This window comes from Amphiprion ocellaris, chromosome 21, assembly GCF_022539595.1.
Source record: "Amphiprion ocellaris isolate individual 3 ecotype Okinawa chromosome 21, ASM2253959v1, whole genome shotgun sequence".
NCBI classification, from domain to species: domain Eukaryota; kingdom Metazoa; phylum Chordata; class Actinopteri; family Pomacentridae; genus Amphiprion; species Amphiprion ocellaris.
Window position 1 is genome coordinate 23,308,453 of NC_072786.1, and position 6,898 is coordinate 23,315,350.

The 6,898-nt window shown below is 38.9% G+C and overlaps 1 long non-coding RNA gene across 1 annotated transcript in view; it reads left to right on the plus strand.

Moving 5' to 3' along the window:
• The window catches only part of LOC129347873 (uncharacterized), a 31,013-nt gene extending 25,447 nt beyond the window's left edge, over nt 1-5,566 (plus strand). The window contains exon 5 of the long non-coding RNA XR_008600188.1: nt 1,326-5,566. This is a non-coding gene — a long non-coding RNA (uncharacterized LOC129347873). The remainder of the gene's footprint in view (nt 1-1,325) is intronic.
• Nucleotides 5,567-6,898: the final 1,332 nt, after the last annotated feature.

Consider the following 6,898-nt stretch of genomic DNA (forward strand, 5'->3'; position numbering starts at 1 on the left):
TCACGCAAATTTTATTCTTATAGTCGTCCAAGCTTTAAAAAAATAACCCACTTGTGCTGGAAAAAAAAGAAAAAAGCTGTGGTGTGTGGTGTCGGTGTGTGGATTTGTCTCTGTTGTGTGATTAATCGGTCCTGGAAAACCTTTTGTCCAAGTCTGTATGTAGTACTTGTTTGTGTTATGTGTGCACCCACTGTGGAAAAGAATGTCCTCTAACTATGTACCTGTCTACATACCAACCTGCGTGCCTATCTATGACATCAACACTGCATTAAAAGTACTGCATCACATGCATACACATGTAGTAAAGAGTAAGTATATTCTTTACAAGCAGTGCTAGATTGGTAGATGCCTGCTTTGGAGAAAACAAATACGCCTAATTTAAGAGCAAATACATATCTGGATCCCACTGCAGGCGTCCCACCAGAGCAGTAGGAGTCAGTAGTACAGAGAGTTTGCTAACTGACAGCTATGGGCCTGATGCACTACCTGTGTGTCTGTCCTCAACAATATCTAGAGTCAGTCCATTAACAGAGGAATCAACAGTCTAGCCGTGGATCACAGCTTAAATCAGTGTGTCCGACCAGGTGGATAAAAAGTAAAAAATGAACAATTCTGATCAGTATTGGTGCTTTAAAAACGGTTCAGTGCCAAAACTGAAGTGTGGCACTGAACTGTACTCATAATGTTTACTATAGTAAACACGACGAGTAATAAAGATTCTGTAAATGTAATTTGTTCATTACAGACCTTCTCTGACCAAGATATAAACTAAGCAGGACAAACTGGCAAATCAATGTACAAACTATACAATGGACAGACTTTCAAAATTACCTCAGACATTTCTGCTGAGTAATTCTTGTTCCTTGTCGGCTGCCAATATAATGTGTTGGTAAATAGCTAATATTGGGGGCGGTTTCAGCCAAGACGATTAATCAGCATAGTGCTAGGAGCAAAAGAAGAAGCAGCCATCACAAACACTGGCTTCAACTCGACACACAACACACGAATACTAGACTAAGATGGCAGACTTTCAGCTCACACTGATAATGTAAACCTGCCTTTCTATTCTGATTTGATTCTGAGGAAGTTAAACAGGGTAAAAGTTAATGATCAGTATGCGTCCATGTTAACGAGTGCAGCACTGGAACAGTCTAATAGGAGCTGCCTAAGTAAGATCTCTGCTTCAAAAATATTCCTGTGTCCTCAGAACAGGGACTGTGAATCATGTGCTGCATGGCTCATGATCTGCAAGGTTTCATTCCAGGAACTTATCAGAGACATCTTCACAGACCTTTCTCAGCATGCATTCCTTTGCATTTTTACAGTGTTGGTTCAGACTGCCGACTCTAAAACAAAAGCAAACAATGAGGACGGACAAACATCCTGGAAATGTACTTGTCAGCTACAGAGACACTGGATGGCGATTATAAGGAGAATGAAGAAGCCCATCATTCATTTACAAGGACACTACATCACATTAGAGCTGTATTTAATCCAGAAGAAACAGCTTGAAATTTAAACATATTTCTGCGACCGTACATTTGAGAAGTATTTTCTCTACAAGGCCACATATTGTCAAATTGAAAGTGATGTGTGGCCCTCGAGTGGGAGGAATAAAAACCACACAGAGCGGAAGAAGCACTCACATTCTAGTGAGGTGGAGGCCACAAGTGGTAGTAGGTTGTCTGAATAGAAAACAAACACCAATGATGACGTAAAAGAACGCAATGAAGCACTAAAAGTTTCATTTTTATTCCTTTTAAACTTTCCATTTGTTGGGTTTCTCTGTTTAAAATGTGTAAGGTTTACTATGTGAAGCGCTATGAGATGACATGTTGTGAGATGACATTCAAGAGTTTGGGGTCACTTAGAAATGTCCTTATTTTTTAAAGAGAAGCAGTTTTTTTCATTGAAGGTAACATTAAATGAATCAGAAATCCAGTCTAAACATTGTTGATGTGGTAAATGACTATTCTAGCTGGAAACAGCTGATTTTTAATGGAATATCTCCATAGGGGTACAGAGGAACATTTCCAGCAACCATCACTCCTGTGTTCTAATGCTACATTGTGTTAGCTAATGGTGTTGAAAGGTTGATTGATGATTAGAAAACCCTTGTGCAGTTATGTTAGGACATGAATAAAAGTGTGAGTTTTCATGGAAAACATGAAATTGTCTGGGTGACCCCAAACTTTTGAACGGTAGCGTAAATAAAAGTGAATTGAACTGAAAACTAATAGAATATCAGAAAGCTCAGACTGTGAACGTATTATGTAAGAGGGGCCAAGAATGAGGGTGGATGTGTATATCATCAAAACATTTCAGCAGTACGCCATCAGAAAGGTATGAATAGGCTTGATTGGCTCACAAAGAGATAAAACAGCGCTGCAGTCCAGAGATAGCAGCCATGTTTCGTCTAGTCACCGGGCCTTTTCCCGTTTTGGCCCCAACAATCCCACAACAACAAGACACTTCCTGACTCCTGACTTCTGAGGAAAAAAAATCTCTGAATAATTGCTGCATGCTGCTTAGTTTGGGAGGAAAACAGGGACACTGGCTAACCAGGGGTATTGAGTTACTGAGGTGTGTGCTGATTTCCCTGCATACAGCACAGGTAGGAAGCTGAGCTCACTAATAAAAACTGAACAAACACAAAGCAGCACAAGCAGACTGTTGGAGTTCTGGTGCTCTCATGTGATGTTGCTTACTAAGACCCTCAGTGTGCTGTGCATGAAAATGCACCTCACAACGCTAAGCTAACAGGCGCACAGCTTAACCAGGTACTTGTGTCCTTTTTGATTAAAAACTGCTAATTAAGGTCACTCAGCTTGTGCAGAATGCTGTGTGGTGAACTGCTGTACTAATGTAGTTGTAGGACATTTCCTCTGTCACTTCAGATTCTTCTCCAGTCACTGACTACCTTGATAATCCTGTGTAGTACCTCACACTGGGGCTGGACTAAAAAGAAAATGTACAAATTAAAAATGTTATAGATAGGCACTGCAAGCTGCATACTTTTCCAAAGAAATGTCAGTGAAATGTCAATATGAGTTGTCTTTGGGAGTGAATGAAAATGCATGGAGCGGTATGGAATACTGCTATTCACACATGTAGCCTGAATCTGATAATTCTAACCATAAATTTCTATTTTACTCACATTTTCCCAAATACATACATTAAATATTCTTAATACTGTACAGTAAGGCTTCCTTTGCTAAACAGTGATGAGCATAATTTGTTGTTTAGCTGGAAAGAATGTTTGTAAGGCTATTATTATCATTATGAAGCTGATGAAATGGGCCTTTATGTAACAGACATTTTAACATCACTGTTGTCATAGTAGGAAGAGCACCAGAGTTACTGATAAACCAGCATTGCATAGTAACAGGGCCATGTTCCTTGAAAGTGGCTCAACTAAATCAGGCTAAAATCCATCCATCCATTATCTATACACCGCTTAATCCTCATTAGGGTCATGGGGGGCTGGAGTCTATCCCAGCTGACTTAGGGTGAAGGCAAGGGACACCTGGACAGGTCACCAGTCTATCACAGGGCTACACATAGAGGCAAACAATCACACTCACATTCACACCTACAGACAGTTTAGAATCACCAATTAACCTCAGCATGTTTTTGGACTGTGGGAGGAAGCTGGAGAAACCCACACATTCACAGGGAGAACATGCAAACTCCATGCAGAAAGATCCCGGGAAGGCCAGGACGCGAACTGGGGATCTTTGAGCTGCAAAGTGCTAACCACCAATCCACTGTGCATATTAGGCAAAAATAATCCTGTTAAGTGTCATCTATTCTACTCAGTTCTTTCAAAGTGGTTTGATCAATGAGTTGTTAATCCTTGACCATTCTGATTGAGTTATACATACACTTTTAGCCACCTTTTAAAAGCAAACAACTCAAGTCAAAACAGGAACAATCTAATCTAGATAACCAAATTAGCAACATTTAGCAACATATAAAAAAGCAGCTACGTTCCGCAAACATGCTTTTCCTGCTGAGACTGTCTCTGGATCTGTTCCGTAGAAAGGCCTGGCAGTAACAGCTGTAGCATCGCCCTCAGTGAGTTTTATTTTCTCACCAAGGTGGAAAACGAAGCATCATTCAAACAGTTGCATCACAGCTGAGACAGCCAGGCCTTAAACTCTGCCTTAAGGGATTGAGTTTGGCAAGATGTTAACCAGATCCACCTGACGGCTAAACAAATATGGCTGCAACACTCAGGCACTTAAAAGGAAATCACTACAAAAGCAGCTTCACTATTTAGAAAACGAGTCCAGAAATGACTTCATTAAAGCATGTGCTACCAAAGACAAGTTTTAAAGAAATGTACTAGAACTGTACTGCACAAAATATACATTATAGTCCCATAAAATATATTAATGTCCTTCTAATACTTGAAAGGAAGTGTTAACGGTACTAAGCCATGCAGGTTGTTTGGGTTTAATGTGCCAGGCTTTCATATAGTGAAACATACACCCCAAAATTAAAGATAACACATTCTTATGAAGTATTTTTTAAAGACACGGTGTCCCACATACTCCTACTACAACTGTATAATCAACAGTTCTCAAAGAAGTTTCAACCACAGATAAGAAACTACATCCCTAATGAAAAGAGCTGAGATCTGTTGATTATTATGTAGTTATTATGTGTCATAAGTTATAATAGTCAACAACCAACAACAGCTAACTTACAATAAAATATTGCTCCTGTTGAAACTCTGGAATTCACAGTCTGACCTGGCTAGTAATGAGCTGAGAGTTCAAATATTTGGGTTTCACTTCAATTTCTGGCAGAAGTTCCAGAGTGAAACTTTTTTTTTTATCCTTAAAAGGTTGATTTCTCCATCTGGTGTGAAATTCTCCAGTTAGTGAGTCCCACACAGACACACTCCACCCTTTAAGTACTGTAAGTGACTGCACAGGAAACCCTTTCCGTCCTGAATGAAAGGACTCAGTCATGACGCCCGGGAGGGGAAAGGGATGCATACACATGTGCTCTTATACACGTTCTACAAACACACACACACACACTGAAATCCAAACACTAAAATAACATATATTGGCTTAAGCCAGGGGTGTCAAACATGTGGCCCGCGGGCGAAAACCGTCCCTCCAGAGTGTCCAATCCGACCCACAGGACGACTTTGTAAAGTGTAAAAATTACAGAGAAGACATTAACTGCAAATTTTAAATTTGTAAAACTATAAATTTAAAATAATCTCTAGACCCCAACAAGTTGTTTTGTTCATAATGATCAAAAGGAATCATAATGTTCCTCTATTTTAATGTTTGCTGATTTTATATGTAAAGTGTCTGAGTGTTTTGAAAAGCGCTATACAAATAAAATGTATTATTATTATTATAATTATAAAGTTAAATACTAGATTGTTCATTGTTCTTTTGTCATTTTGTGCCTCTTTTTGTAATATTTTGTCTTGTTTTTTTGTCTGACTTTTGTCTTTTGTCTCATGTTTTTGTCCTTTTGTTTCTCGTTTGTCTTTTTCTGTTTCCCTTTTGTCTTGTTTTTGTTGTTTTGTGTATTTTTTTGTCTCACTTGTGTCGTTTGTCTATTTTTTTGTTGCTTTGCAGCTCGTTTTTGTAATATTTTGTTGATTTTTGTCTTCCTTTTTTGTCGTTTTGATCATAAAGTAAAACACTATATCATTCAGTTCCAGATACGTGTGACTTAAGTGTTGTGTTCCTTTGTCGACACTGTGATCTGGAAGTTGTGATACACAAATGATAAACTGAGGCTTAATATTGTTGAAATCTCACTTATTTTTCCTAAGAAATTTCAGGTTGTTCACAATATTTTGTACAAAGATAATTCCTTAAATATGAACATTTTCTGAACATACTTTTTTGCGCTAAAACAAAGGAAAATTTTGGAGTTATTTATAGGTTATTATGCTAAGATTTTATTGGTCTGGTCCACTCAAGATCAAATTGGGCTGACTAAAATGAGTTTGACACCTCTGGCTTCAGCTCTCTGTTTATTTGAAGCTAAACCACAGCCTGGTATGTGTAGACACACTTTGTCAATAAAGCCGATTCTAAACAGTCACTTGAACCTTTAAATAATTGAAATTCATAAATTGTTTGATTGATTCAATAATATTCCTGCCACGAGGCTTCAAATTTAGAAAGAAATTAACAAAAAATGATTTAATTTAATGTCAAAAATCAATGCCACATGATGTGAATTACAAGTGAACAAAATTAATGCCAAATGTGCATCTTTGGCTCCTTTTATACTGTGTAACATAGTAGGTAATGTTTTTAATCCGGTATAAGCTCAACTGTAATTATCTCATAATGTGTCTAACACCCTGTATGTGGCATTAAACTAGTTCTGTGATGTGTGGTTAAGGTTTCACAACTCACCTAAACTGACGACACCCCGTCAAACCTCAGCTCTCTGTACTTCTTTGCCCGCCACTGCTGCAGGGCTGATAGCAGCAGACAATATTCACAGCTGACACACTTACAGGTTTAAATAATCTGAGGTTATTTCACAGAACCCCTCGCTCAGTGTGCTGCTGTGTACTGTCAGCTAGCTAACTGCTATGTACCGTCTGTGTGTGTCAGCTTCTGTTAAACACATTTCAGACAGCATCACAATAAAACAGCATTTGGCAAGAAACGTTTTCACCTACCTCCGTGTCCGGCTCCAGAGTCAAAAATTGGCTTGGCGCCAGCCCACGACCCAGTAGGAGAAATGAAATGTGTTATTTGCCTAATATTTAGGCAGCTGAAGGCTAGAGGCTCCACTTACTGGCTACCCCTCAGAGGAACCGAGCAGCCCGCACAGTAAACATCACCAATATCAACGCCAAATCATAACCAAAGTCCTCTGACGGCGGCAACAACCTAACCTG